Source organism: Vicugna pacos, chromosome 21 (genome assembly GCF_048564905.1).
Source record: "Vicugna pacos chromosome 21, VicPac4, whole genome shotgun sequence".
Classification (NCBI taxonomy): domain Eukaryota; kingdom Metazoa; phylum Chordata; class Mammalia; order Artiodactyla; family Camelidae; genus Vicugna; species Vicugna pacos.
The window spans coordinates 20,962,213-20,975,442 of NC_133007.1; the positions used below are offsets into that span (position 1 = coordinate 20,962,213).

A 13,230-nucleotide genomic window follows, 5' to 3' on the forward strand; every position below is an offset into this window, starting at 1 on the left:
CCTTGTGCCTTTGAGGTGTAAATATACCACGCAGTCTTCTCTAGGAACTCTCATCTAGACCATCTCTTTGAAATGTAAATATTAGAGGTAATTCTTATCAGACAAGGAAAGGCTCTTTGGAAACTAGGCAGATGAAAAATCTTCAAAGTTATCACAAATTCTAGTAAAAAGTTATGCCATCTGATCAGGTAACCTTAACTTACTCCATCCGCCAGAAACTCAGATTGGATCCAACTGGTTTTTTTTATGAGCTAGTGAGTTTCGCATTATCATAATAGTCTTGTGGCTAAAATTTCTAAATGGAAGCTTTAAGATCTCTGTGTCTGTATGTATTTTTATATATATTATAATTGTGTGATTTTTTTTTCCTACCTCTGGATGGTACTGGCAAAATTAATTTGTAAAGAGCTCTATTTAATTGGCTTAAAGAAAATTAAGCATTTATATAAATCAAGTATACTCTCAGAAATATGGAACTTAAATGTTTTTTAAGTTCACATAATCTAGGATTATAATAAATAAAAGCTAGTATAAGTTGGCAGTTTGATTAAAACAGGCATATCTTTAGAGTTATCAACATTAAAAATAATACCTTTATTCTACCTATGTTTACTAAAAGTCAAATAAGCTCATTTTTCAGCAGGAAAGATAAGATGATGGTTAGTTGTCTAATGTTTAAAAAAATTTTCATGAGGAATTTAAACATAATTTTAAGAACAAAAAATAGATATAAGTAAGATATGAGGTTATAAATGAGCTCTTCAGCAATAATTATGCTTTATGGTACAATTACTTAAAAACAGTTTCCAAAATCTTTTTGGTAATTTAAAAACTTAAATGTTATACTAAGATAACTTAAATGATGGATATTCACTGAATATCCAGATCATTTCCAAATAAATACTGAGATATTAATTACTGAACATAGATTTATCTGCTTTTGGCTGCCTTTTACAGAGGAACTAAAGATATCTGGGACTCTAAGTAAACATGTTTTTTTGCCACATTGAAAAATTTTGTATGAGGAGGAGTATACTCCTAGAAATTATGAAATGTATTTGTATATTTGTGAATCCACAGGATACTAGTTCAACAACACTCTACAATTGCTTACTCCTTAGTTTTCCCTAGGAATTAAGGGATTCTAAGGGCAAGAATTATAATTAATATATGTAAATAAAACTACTAGATATAATAAGGGAAACATCTCCACGCAAGATATGGAGATGTGTTTTTGTTAAGGGAAAAAGAGAATGACTTTGTCCTAAAGTAAAATGATTGATCCAGAATGAGAAAGAGAAAAACTTAGGAAAAGATGTTAATTGATGTAAAAAAGTTGTAGAATGTTTGTGGGAAAGGATTCTTGGGAAAGGAACTTAAAGTGTAGTCAATCTGGAAGATGGGGCTAAATTGGAATGGATTATTTTGAATGTTAATATCAAAAGTAAAGTGGTGCAAAATTAGAATTTGGTTTTCTGTCTGTTAAAAGAATCAGAGTTTTATTGGACTATTGGTCTGCTCTTGATAAGAGATTATGAAAGTTTTTTTTTTTTAAACTTTTTATGTAATCTACTTGGAAAGCAAAGATTTTGAGTCTTACCAAAGTAATTTCCTGTGTTTCACATTGTCTTTATCAGATCTTTAATTACTTAAGAAAACCGAGACTTCTCAATAATAAAAGAGAAAAGATTTGTTCACAATTGTAACCTTCTGCATTTGTCTTTAAAATCTTTTATTGTCACTTTGCTAAATACTTGTTTCATAATTATCTGTGATCATATTTAGTCAAATGTTCAAACCTTTTGCCATCTTTACAAGTTTCCAAAATCAAATTCTAATTGGAATCTTATTAACCTCAAAGCAACTTTGAGATTTCCCAGAGATACTGTGGAATTCTCAAGGGATTTGTCTGTCACCTTGGAAAGGAGAGATGTTAAACTAACTAGGTGTATTTGTATGTTAAATTATATGGGACAGCTTGATTTAAGATGTATAATGTCTGGAAATAGGAAAGGTATGAATAATCCAGAAATCAGAAAACTCCAGTGATTAGAGTATCAACTTTGAAGATAGACCCAGAGCAAAAGTCAGCTTACCATAGGCTTACCACTTATACAGCTTGCCAGCTATAAATCTTAGATATATTATTAATTCTTTCTAAGCTCTGTTTCCTCATCTGTAAAGTGGAGGTTACATTAGTACTTACTTTATAATGCTGTTGTGAAGATTAAATGAGAAAATCCATGAATCATGCTGTTAAAAAAAACCAAAATTTAACAGAGTAAAATTTAAATATCTTATTGGCTTTATTCCGTGTGTCAAAAGTCAGGATGCATCCAATCTAGTGGCTAGAAAGGAGCTTCAAGGAGCTATACAAAATGAAAGACTTTTATAGGCAGAAGGGAGCAGGAGCAAGGAAGTTATACTAGGCCAAAAAGCAGATTGGTTATGACAAGGTTACTTTCCTTAAGGGATGTCAGGTGTCTGTCAAGCAGATTATCTAACTAGTGCTGATCAGGTGATTCCCGATTGACTGGTTTCAGATTCCACTTTTGGGAGAGCAAAACTGCAATTAGTCTTAGTTTCATGATGTAGAGTTTAGCAAAAGTGACTCCACTTTGGGCCTGTTGTCTTGTTTTTAACAAAGAATTTGGCATAATTTTAGTCTTTATCATCATTATTATTAGAAGAGTAGGAGAATCTAGTTCACTCCTTCTGTGAGCAGATAGGGTAGGGGATCCCTAGAGAAAGAGGACCAGGAATGGCTTTCTTGACATAAGAGAAGCCATGTTTAGCCTAAGCTGTTTGTGATCTAAGCCTGGCTATAATGCTTGCTGTTGAACAGGTATAAGTAACTAATGATCTTAAAGGAATAAAAGAATGCAGAAACAAATGACTGTTAGGCAAGAGAAGTAACAATAGCAAAGATAATAGATCAGCTGTAAAGACTTCTAGTTCTGTTTCAATGGTAAAGATTAGCCTGAAGTACTCAACCACCAGATCAACTGGAACCCAAGGAATGATGATGTTGACATTTTCTGACCCTCTTGACGTCAGTCAACTAAAGCTTGGACTCTGTCAAACTTTATCTCAATTCTATGCTGAATTCTCTTCTGCTTAAGCCTCTTCATGTATGTGCAATACCGGATAGTGAGAGCCCTAAATTAAGAGGCCCACAAAAGTGTGGGTCCTTCCTGATAGCTGTGAAAGAATTCCTAGCAGAGGCAGAAGCAGAAAGTGAAAAGCTGCTTTATCTCACAGAAGAGGAAAAGGAAAGAATGTGCTCAAGCAGGGAGAAGGGAAGAAAGTGTTTCAGTGAGGAGCTGGCAGCCAAGATGCCCGATCAAGACAGCTCCAGCTCTGGATTGAGCCATGTGGACTTTCACAGGTTTCTGCTGTCATGGCCGTCATGTCCTTATTCCAAGTATGCTGGAGCCAGTCACTGTTTATTCCATCCCTGTATGGGCTTTTCCAGTTGTCATGGTAATGGTCAACTGTCTTTGTGCTGGTTTCTATTTGTGTGAGGGGCAGGGGTATGATCCTGGGGTCAATAGCCTTGATAACATGGGGCTATAAACAAGAGGGAGAGGTTTGGGAGTACCCCCCAGGGTCCTACTTGGTATCATATGCATATATCACCCAGCCCCTCTTATGACTATGCATGTACCCCTTAGCTTAAAACTTACCCAATTTGCTATTTGGGGAGGGAGACACTGCTTTGGGAAAGATCCCTGGTGTTCTCACTTGCTGCAAGTCATAAATCTTTCCTTCTCCCACTCTTTAATTTGATTATGTATTTTGACTGACACTCACCAGAGGCGAACCCAGTTTTTAGCTAACACTTCCAGTGGGCCCACTTTGGGAAGGACAGATAAATGCTATAAACTCAAATGACTCCAGCTCTAGACACTCTCAGATTCCAGTCACTTGATTCAGAAGGTGCTCTTTTTTTTTTTTCTCCTCTGCCTGGTTGGGTTTTGTTTCTCCTCTTTTTAATACCCTGACCACCAGTGTGCCCCCATAATTGCTTTATTAGTCCTTTCTAGGGTTTCCTTGTTACAGTCACTTCCTCAAGAACTGAGCCACCCTAGGCAACACTACAATCCGCTGCTGACCCCAAAGGAAGAGAAAGTCTGGGAAGAAAGGCAACCACAGAAGGGGAAGAAGGGAGAAAGAATGATCGAGTTAGGGAAGCTCTGGTTTGAGGGGTCACAGCCAGCATCATCAGTCTAGCTTGAAAACTTCCTTTGGGAATTCATGTCTTTGTTAAAGCATTGTCACCTTTAACAACCTTTTAGAAATGCAAATACCTTAAGCAATGTGGATCATTAACTTCAGAGTATGAATTTGTTCTCCATTACTCTTTTTTTAGAACAGCAGAGTGCTTAAGAATTTTGATAGGAGAGAGAAATAATAGGAGGGAAGGAAGGGCTATTTCTCAGGAAGCAACAACCCAAGACAAAGTTTAGACAAGAGAGGACTATTCATGTCTAAAGACCTAGGTTAGGAAGAGAGAGATGATTTTAGACCCAGCTTTGCCACTGTGTGGTCTTGGGCAAGGCACTTTGCTTCTCTGTACATCAGTAAAGTGAGAGGGATGGACAGGATGTTCTCTATCAGATACGACTTTTGCAAATATTTTCTCCCAATGTGTGGCTATCTTCTCATTCTCTTGACAGTGCCTTTGCAGAGCAATAGTTTTAAATTTTAATAAAATCAAGTATCAAACATTTCTTTCATGGATCATATTTTTGATGTGTAAGCAACTTTTGGCAAGAAAGCTCTTTGCAGGAAAGAGTACTCTGCAGGAGGCCCCTTTTGTCTTGTCACTAACCTTAAACCAGACACCCCCATATTCTATTCATCTCTGGCCCTAGAACAACTTTCAAATCTTTCTCTTTTTTTATAGACTTAATTTTTTTTTAGAGCAGTTTCAGGTTCACAGCAGAACTGAGCAGAAAATACAGAGTTCGTACATAGCCCTCCCCATCCAAACATATATACTTCCCTACCCTCAACATCCCTCATCAGTGTGGCATATTTGGTACAATCAGTGAACAAACATGGATATATTATTATCAACCAAAGTCCATAGTTTACATTAGGAATCACTCTTGATGTATTACATTCTATGGGTTTTGACAAATGCATAATTACATGTAGCCACCACTATAGTATCGTACAGATAATTTCATTGCCCTAAAAAACCCCTGTGCTCCATCTATTCATTCTTTCCTCCCTCCCTCTCCCCAAACCCCTGGAAACCACAATCTTTTTATTATTTCTGTAGCTGTGCCTTTTCCAGAATGTCATTTGGTTGGAATCGTACAGTTTGTAACCTTTCAGACTGGCTTCTTTCATTTAGTAATATGTCTTTTAAGTTTCTTCCATGTCTTTCAAGGCTTGATAGCTCATTTCTTTTTTTTTAACTGCACATATATATTTTTAATTTACATATATGTACTGTTAATTGTTTCTAAGAATGTTTAGAACTTAAGCTTTTTAAACTTACATAGTTATCAAAGGAATAAAGCCAACCACAAAATAAGAATTAATTCAAAAAGATACATACCCCCTGCTATTAACAGCAACATTATTTATCATTGCCAAGATATGGAGGCTCACCAAGTGCACATCAATAGCTGAATAGATAATGAAGATGCAGCATGTATATATGAAATGGAATACAACTCACCCATAAGAAAGAAGGATATTTTGCCATTTGCAGCCCTTCATTCACTTTTTTTCCCACTTCAAAAACCAGAATTTTATTACCAGCATAAACATTTCCATTATATCAAATACATCAAAATACCTAGAAATAAACTTAACCTAGGAGGTTATCTGTACTCTGAAAACCAAAATGACATAAAGAAATGGGAAGATTTCTTGTGCTCTTGGATTGGAAGAATCAACACTATCAAAATGGCCACACTACCCAAAGCAATCCATATATCCAATGCAACCCCTGTCAAAATACCAAAGACAGTCCTCCCAGAACTAGAACAAACAATTCCAAAATTTATAAGGGACCACAAAAGACCTCAAACAGCCAAAGCAATGTTTTGTAGATCTTTTCCCCCCTTCTCATTCTTCTTTTTGTTCTCTTTTCTTATGGTTCAATGACTACAGAAGGTCCTCTTTAACATTTGTTGTAAAGCTAGTTTGATGGTGCTGAAATCTTTTAGCTTTTGTATATCTTTGAAGCTTTTGATTTCTCCATCAAGTCTTAACAAGAGCCTTGCTGGATAGAGTATTCTTGCTTGTAAATTTTCCCCTTTTATCACTTTAAATATATCTTGCCACTCCCTTCTGACTTGTAGAGTTTCTGCTGAAAATCAGCTGATAACCTTATAGGAGTAAGCTTGTATGTTATTTGTTGCTTTTCTCTTGCTAATTTTAACATTTTCTCCTTATCCTTAATTTTTGTTGACTTGATGACTATGTGCCTTGGTGTGTTCCTCTTTGAACTGATCCTGTGTGGTACTCTCTGCACTTCCTGGACTTGGGTGACTGTTTCCTTTCCCAAGTTGGGGAAGTTTTTAGTGATTATCTCTCCAAAAATTTTCTCAGGTCCTTTCTCTCTCTCTTCTCTCTCTGGGACTCCTATAATGCGAATATTAGTGTGTTTCATGTTGTCCCAGAGTTCTCTTAAACTATCCTCATTTCTTTTCATTCTTTTTTCTTTTTTCTGTTTTGTAGTAGTGATTACCACTGATCTGTCTTCTAGCTCAGTGATCCATTCTTCTGCCTCATTTAGTCTATTCTGGTTCCTTCTAGTGTGTTATTCATTTTAGTGATTTTATTCTTCAACTCTGTTTGGGTATTCTTTGTATTTTCCAACTCTTTACTAAAAACTTTGCTCTGTGCATCTATACTCCTCTTGAATTTTCTGAACATCTTCACCATGATTACTTTAAACTCTCTCAGATAAATTGCCTATCTCCTCATCACTTATTTCTTCTTCTGGGATTTTATCTTGTGCCTTGGCCTAGGAGATATTCCTTTGCTGCCTCATATCCTCTATCTTTCTATGTGTTTGTGGATTCCTTCCACAGGCTTTGGGATTGTTGTTTTCTTATTTCTGGTATCTGCCCCTGGTAGATGAGGCTGAACTAGAGGCTTTTGCAGGTTTCCTGGCAAGAGGAGCCAGTGTCTGCCCACTGCTGGGTGAAACTTGGTCCTGTAACTCTGGTGGGTAGGGCCTTGTCTAGAGGCCTTTGTGGCTTGGGAAGTCTGTTGATGGGTGGGCCTGTGTTCCCACCCTGTATGTTTTTTGGCTTGAGGCTTCCCTACAGGCTGTTGGGTGGGGCTAGGTCTTGGCACTAATGATCCAATCAAGATGTCAGCCTCCAGGAAAGCTTTTGTAGATGAACACTCATGGGATGTCTGACACCAACTTTTATGTCTCCTGGTTGAGCCACAGCCATCCTCCATGTCCCCAGGAGATCCTCTAAGTCCAGCAAGCAGGCATGGCTGAAGTTTCTATGAAATCACTGCCTCTGCCCTTGGACCTGGTGCACGTGAGTTTCCATGTACACTTCCCAAGCGAATGGAGTCTCTGTTTCCCCTAGTCCTGTGGGGTTCCCAAAGCCCCACAGGCTGGCCTTCAAATCCAGATGTCCTGGGGTCTCCTTCTCTTCCTGATAGCAGAACCTGGGCTGGGGAGCCCAATGTGGGGCTTAGAGCTCTCACTCCTGTGGGAGGGCCTCTGAAACTTAACTATTCTTCAGCTTGTGGGTCGCCCACCCGGAGGGTATGGGGCCCAATTGTATCGCAAGCACACCCTTCCTACCATCCTGCTGTGGTTTCCTCTTTATGTTTCCAGTTGCAGAAGATCTTTCTTGCTAGGTTCCAGTCTTTTATTTATTTATTTATTTTTTGATGGTTGTTTAGCATTCAGTTGTGGTTTCACTGTAGTCATGAGAGGTGAGCTCATGATCCTACCATTCCATTATCTTGACCAGAAAATCCACCTTTCAAATCTTTTGATCACACAATACCTTGCCTAATCTGTTGGTTCTTTCCATAGATCAAGGAAGTAGAAATGGAGAATAAGTAATTAACTGATGACCAGATCTTTTCCCTAGCATCCCCTTCAGTAATCTCATGAACAAACTGTGTGAATAAATTGTGTGAACAAGATAGCAACTAAGATTACAAGAACTCAATAAACCTGCACAAGCCTGCTTACAGCAGGAGGTGGCGATGACTTACCCTCATCTCAATGATTAACTGAAATTACTTCCCTTTTTCTGTTCAAAAACTTTCATGGCCAAGCAGAATATTTGGAGATGGCTTTGGGGGGACACTCCCCCCAAACCCCCAGATGATCAGCATTCTGATTAAAAGCAACTTTCCTTTCTATCAATATTTGCCTCTTTCTCGAGTATTGATTTTCAGGTGGGGAGCAGCTGGACTTGAGTTTAGGAACAGATATTGTATCTAAAAAGTCATTGTCATACCCCAGGTCATCTAGATTTTTCTCTTTTGTCATCTTCCAGGAGTTTTATACTTTTGCATTTTACATTTGTTGACTGAAATAAATGCTCAGCCTAAAAATTGAGAGTTATGTTTTATTCGGCGGACATTTCTGAGGCCTCAAACCCCTTTGAGCCTGGGATGACAGCCTCCCAGATTGCTCTGAGGGACTACTCCGAAGAGGTAGGGGAGGAGCTAGGATACACAGGAGTTTTTCAACACATACCAGGTAATTGGAACATTAAAAAATTACTTGTTAACTAAAGAAAACCAGACATCTCAAGTTAAAGAATTTAGCACTTTTCTATGTATGGGAGGAATCAAATATTTGGGCTTACTGAATTCATTCCCTTGACAAGCACCTAGCTATCTAGGGCCAGCTATCCTGTCCTTTCTTGTTCTGAGTCCTCTCAGAGTGCACCATTGTGAGTGGCTGCAGAGGCTGGGCTACAGGCTTGTCTTCAATGGGGAATGGCAGCAGCCACTGATGACTACATGGCTTCAGCATTCGTTGTTTACTGATACGACTTGTAGTACTTTTCATTCACACATTTAAGTCTAAAATGCACAACGTACAAGTTGAGAATTATGTTTTCCTTGGCAGACTTTGTCAGGACTTCAAGCCCAGGAGGCAGCCTCTCAGATAGCTCTGAAGAACTGCTCTGAAGAGGGAGCATGGATGTAAAGGCGTTTCTGCAACAAAAACCAAGCAGTCGGAACATCAAAAGATTACTGTTACATAAAGAAAACAAGCCAGTATCCTGTTCGTTACAATCTGAGTCTCATCAGGTTGTACTGTTGAGGGGGCTGCAGTGATTGAGGACTTAGCAGCAGGCATCCGGGCAGTGGTGGTGGCTGATAGCTTGATGGCTTCAGCATCTTTTGCTGATATGGCAGGCAACATTTTTAATTCACAGAGTTAATTTACATGAAGGCTGTAAGCTTCCACTCTAAATTCTTTTTCATTTTCTTTGCATATGGATGGCCAGTTATTACAGAATTATTTGTTGAAGAGAGAATGTTTCCTCTATTGCATTTCCTTTCTTTCTTTGTTAAAGATCAGTGGACTATATTTATATGGCTCTAATTCTGGGCTCTCTATTCTGTTCCACTGATTTTGTGCCCATTCTAGTGTTAAAAGTACTTCCTATTCTAAGCTGTTCTCCCTGTTAATTAGCCTGCATGTCAATAAAAAGACAGTAAATTACATGGATATGTCAGATTTGTTATTATTTCCAACATGATATAGCAATAGAAAAATATTTCTAAATAATACTAAATATATATCAATAATTAAGAAGTGTTAGACCAGGAAAGTAAGCTGCAAAGAACTAGAGTCGGTGCTAAAAACTGAAGTTAAACAACTGACTACAATTTCCAAAAAAGCATGCTTACATACTGTAAAAGCCTCTACCCAGCATGCCAAATCATGCCACTGCTAGAAAAAAACGAACACCGACAACACAAAAACACCACCATTAAAAAAAAACACCACATAAATAACAGCAGAATTAAATTAAATTAAATTAAATTAAATTAAATTAAATTAAATTACAAAGCCACGAACACTACAAAAAGAAAAAAGCAATAACCCAACCTAAGCCAGCAAACATACCAAAATCCACATAAAAATAAGCAATAACAATATAATAACAATTGAAAAGAATCAGAGTAAACAAAAGAAACTGTAACACCACCGCCACCACCACCGCCACCACCACCACCTCCACAGTGAAACACCATGAGATGCACCCTAAAAACCATGTCAACCAGAACCACCAGCACAAGCAGCAGCACCACCGCCTGAGCTGGGAAGAGAGGGTGGCTTGTCAGCCGCGAGGATTGTGGTGGCAGAAGTAGTGCCGCTTGACAGTCCAAGCACGCTCGTGACCACGGCTGCGCCGGCCAGTCGTGTTTGGGGCTGGGGCAAGCGTCGGAGCAGGAGGAGTCGCCGAAGGCCTCGAGTGGGTGGGACGCCGAAGGCCTCGAGTGGGTGGGCGCGCGAGGCCAAAAGGTTTGGCGGGGCACGAGGGTGGAGGTTGCACGCCAGGGCCTGGGGCTGCAGGTGGAGGGTACCGGGTGGCTCTTGTCGGGGCGCGGAGGTCACGAGGAGGGGGAGAAGGAGCGGACGAGTTGGCTTGGCGCGTGGGCTAAAAGGGAGGTGGTGGTGGGGTGGGGGCGGAGTGTTTGTGGACGCGCTGGGGAGGTTGGTAGGCGGCGAGGAAGAAGAAATGCTTCCCTGACCGGGAATCGAACCCGGGCCGCGGCGGTGAGAGCGCCGAATCCTAACCACTAGACCACCAGGGAGCGTCGGGCTCCGCGTCTGGCCCGCCTCTGCTCGACCCAGCCACTGGGCGCTGCCTTGGCGCCAAGGCCCGGCCTTTCCACGTCCAGCCGCCCTCCGCCCCCGGCAAGCCACGTGCCCTAGCGTTCTTCCTGCTTGCTGGCACCCTCAAAACACTGCGCGCCTCCTCCTCGCACACGCGCGAGAAGCCGCAGGCCACCTAGCTCCCTCTTTTCTGCGCCCAGCTTCCAGTTCTCCCTCACGGGCCCAGGGAAGGAGGGCCGGCCGTGGAGCTCGGCAAAAGATGGGCCCGCTGCGTTGGCCGGGAATCGAACCCGGGTCAACTGCTTGGAAGGCAGCTATGCTCACCACTATACCACCAACGCCGCACAGCCCGGGCCGCCCCGACACGCCGGCCCCGGGCTCGCCGGAGCACAGTCTCGCCGCCGCTGCCGCTGCCCCTGCGGCGGCCGGGCGCGGCCCTGCCCCGACGCCCCGTCCGCCAGCAGCTCTGCGCTGCCTCAGGCGCCACCGACGGTCTCCCCGGGCGCCTCAGCCGCGCCAGCCCTACGCAGCTGCCCTCGCCCACGGCCCGACCGCTTCTGGGGCTGGGGGGGGGGGAGGTGGGGGGGTGCGCGCTGCCGCTGCCTTGCTGCTGCCGGGCCCTCGGCTGCACGCCGCGGCCCGCGGCCCTCCTCCCTCCCCGGGCACACGACCTCTGGTTCCCGGCTCGCCAAAGCCCTTCTCCAACGGGTGTTGGGCGAGGCCACTCCCCCGCACCGAAAGGAGACGGGACTCATCCGCCCCACACCCGCCCCGGCAGCCGTGAAGCTGTGCAGGTGTGCGTCGCGTCGCAAGGAGCCCACTGCGGCAGCCACTGTGGGCGGGCCGCAATGTCGTCGGGCGCTTGTGGGGTCGACAGGAGGCCCTCGCTCGGCCGTGGCGCCCGAGCGCCCGAGCGCCCGGCGAGGAGGACGGGCAAGGGGTTGCAGGGGTGGAGGGCTGGAGGCGGTTGAGGGTGGGCAGGCCCCGCTGGAGGGCGGAGGGACGAGAAGAAGGGCCCTTGGGGCCAGGCGGCTGGACAGAGAGCGGCGCCAGCCACCAAAAAGGGGCGTGTTGCCTCCCCGTCGGGGAATCGAACCCCGGTCTCCCGCGTGACAGGCGGGGATACTCACCACTATACTAACGAGGACGGCGGCGGCCTCCTGGGCGCCCGACCGCTCTCCGGCTGCCTGCAGACGCCTACCCACACCCCTCCCCCACCCCGTCCTCGGACCCCCGCCCACCACGGGCGCCCGCCACGTGCCCGACCCGACCCGACACCACACCAAACGCGTCATCCAAGGAGGCAGCCCGGGACCCCGCCAGGGACCCGGATCCGCGTGGCGCTGGAAACTCCCAGTGCGCGCCGCCTATAGCCCCCGACGCCAGGATCGCGCCGGGAGGAGGGGCCCGAGGGGGCCGGAGAGCGCAAGCAAGGCTGTGAGGAGGAGGTGGGCGCTCGCCGTGCCACGTCCCGGGAGAAGAGGCGGAGGGGTGGGCGCGGCCGGCGGCAGAAGCTGGCCGGACGCGGCCCGGCTGGGTCCCGGGCCAGGGGTGGGCGAGGGGGCGGCGGCGGCGAGCCGGGCGCGCCGGCTGGCCTCGCTCCCCCGTTGGCCCGGACGGCCGCCCGCTGGCGCAGAGCACCGCGTCGGGCCAAGGGCATCGGTGTCCGCGTCGGCGTCGGGTCCCAGCCAGCCGAGCGGCGACGCGCCCAGGCCCGCCGTCAGGATGGCCGAGCGGTCTAAGGCGCTGCGTTCAGGTCGCAGTCTCCCCTGGAGGCGTGGGTTCGAATCCCACTCCTGACAAGCCAGCCTTTTTTGGCCCGCCCAACAAATGCTGCACCCGGCCCGTCCCAGGCCTGGACAACACCCTACCGCCTCACACTCCGCTCCTGCCTCGCACTCTTGCCAGCTCCCCAGACTCCGGCCCCCTCGACGCGACACCCACACGACGCCTCTCCCACGCAGGACCTCCTCAGCCACAGCCGCTCTTCCTGCTCAGTCCTGTGCGCCGGCCTCACAGAAACAGCCCAGGGGGAACCCTCTGGAAACTGGCGTTCAGGACACACGCCCTCCTCGCCTTCGCAGTGCAGGCCTTCGCGGCACTTCTTTCACCACCCCCCCTTGGCGCCACAGCGCATGTTCACGCGAGAAGCCGCTGCCCCGGCCGGACCCAGCCACACCCCGGCGCGCTCCCTCAGACGGCTGTCCACGAGCCAGCAGCCACTCTGCCAAAGTGCTCCTCCTCACAGCCAACGCACCGGAGCGGGACCCTTCGGGAGAGCGGCCGGCAGGAGCGCAGAAGCCAGGCTCAGACACAGACACCGCTGGTCTTTGGCGCGGCGGCGGCGGCGGCGGCGGCGGCGGCGGCGGCGCTCCCAGGCGCCCATGTCCCACACTCGCTGTCTCCTCACAGCCCGAGCT

General features: G+C 45.5%; 1 protein-coding gene and 4 non-coding genes across 7 annotated transcripts in view; 1 reads left to right on the plus strand and 4 right to left on the minus strand.

Annotated features, from left to right (window-relative positions):
• FCGR2A (Fc gamma receptor IIa) overlaps positions 1-12,977 on the minus strand; it is a 28,800-nt gene extending 15,823 nt beyond the window's left edge. Inside the window, exon 1 of one of the 3 annotated variants that reach the window (XM_072946240.1) lies at positions 12,755-12,977. The gene's annotated coding sequence lies outside the window, so the exon portion shown is untranslated. The remainder of the gene's footprint in view (positions 1-12,754) is intronic. The other 2 variants (XM_072946241.1, XM_072946239.1) reach the window with 2 other exon arrangements.
• Positions 10,717-10,788, minus strand: TRNAE-CUC (transfer RNA glutamic acid (anticodon CUC)). Its single transcript has one exon. It is a non-coding gene; the product is annotated as a tRNA-Glu (tRNA).
• TRNAG-UCC (transfer RNA glycine (anticodon UCC)) lies at positions 11,080-11,151 on the minus strand. The gene has a single exon. It is a non-coding gene; the product is annotated as a tRNA-Gly (tRNA).
• Positions 11,886-11,957, minus strand: TRNAD-GUC (transfer RNA aspartic acid (anticodon GUC)). The gene has a single exon. It is a non-coding gene; the product is annotated as a tRNA-Asp (tRNA).
• TRNAL-CAG (transfer RNA leucine (anticodon CAG)) lies at positions 12,530-12,612 on the plus strand. The gene has a single exon. It is a non-coding gene; the product is annotated as a tRNA-Leu (tRNA).
• Positions 12,978-13,230: the final 253 nt, after the last annotated feature.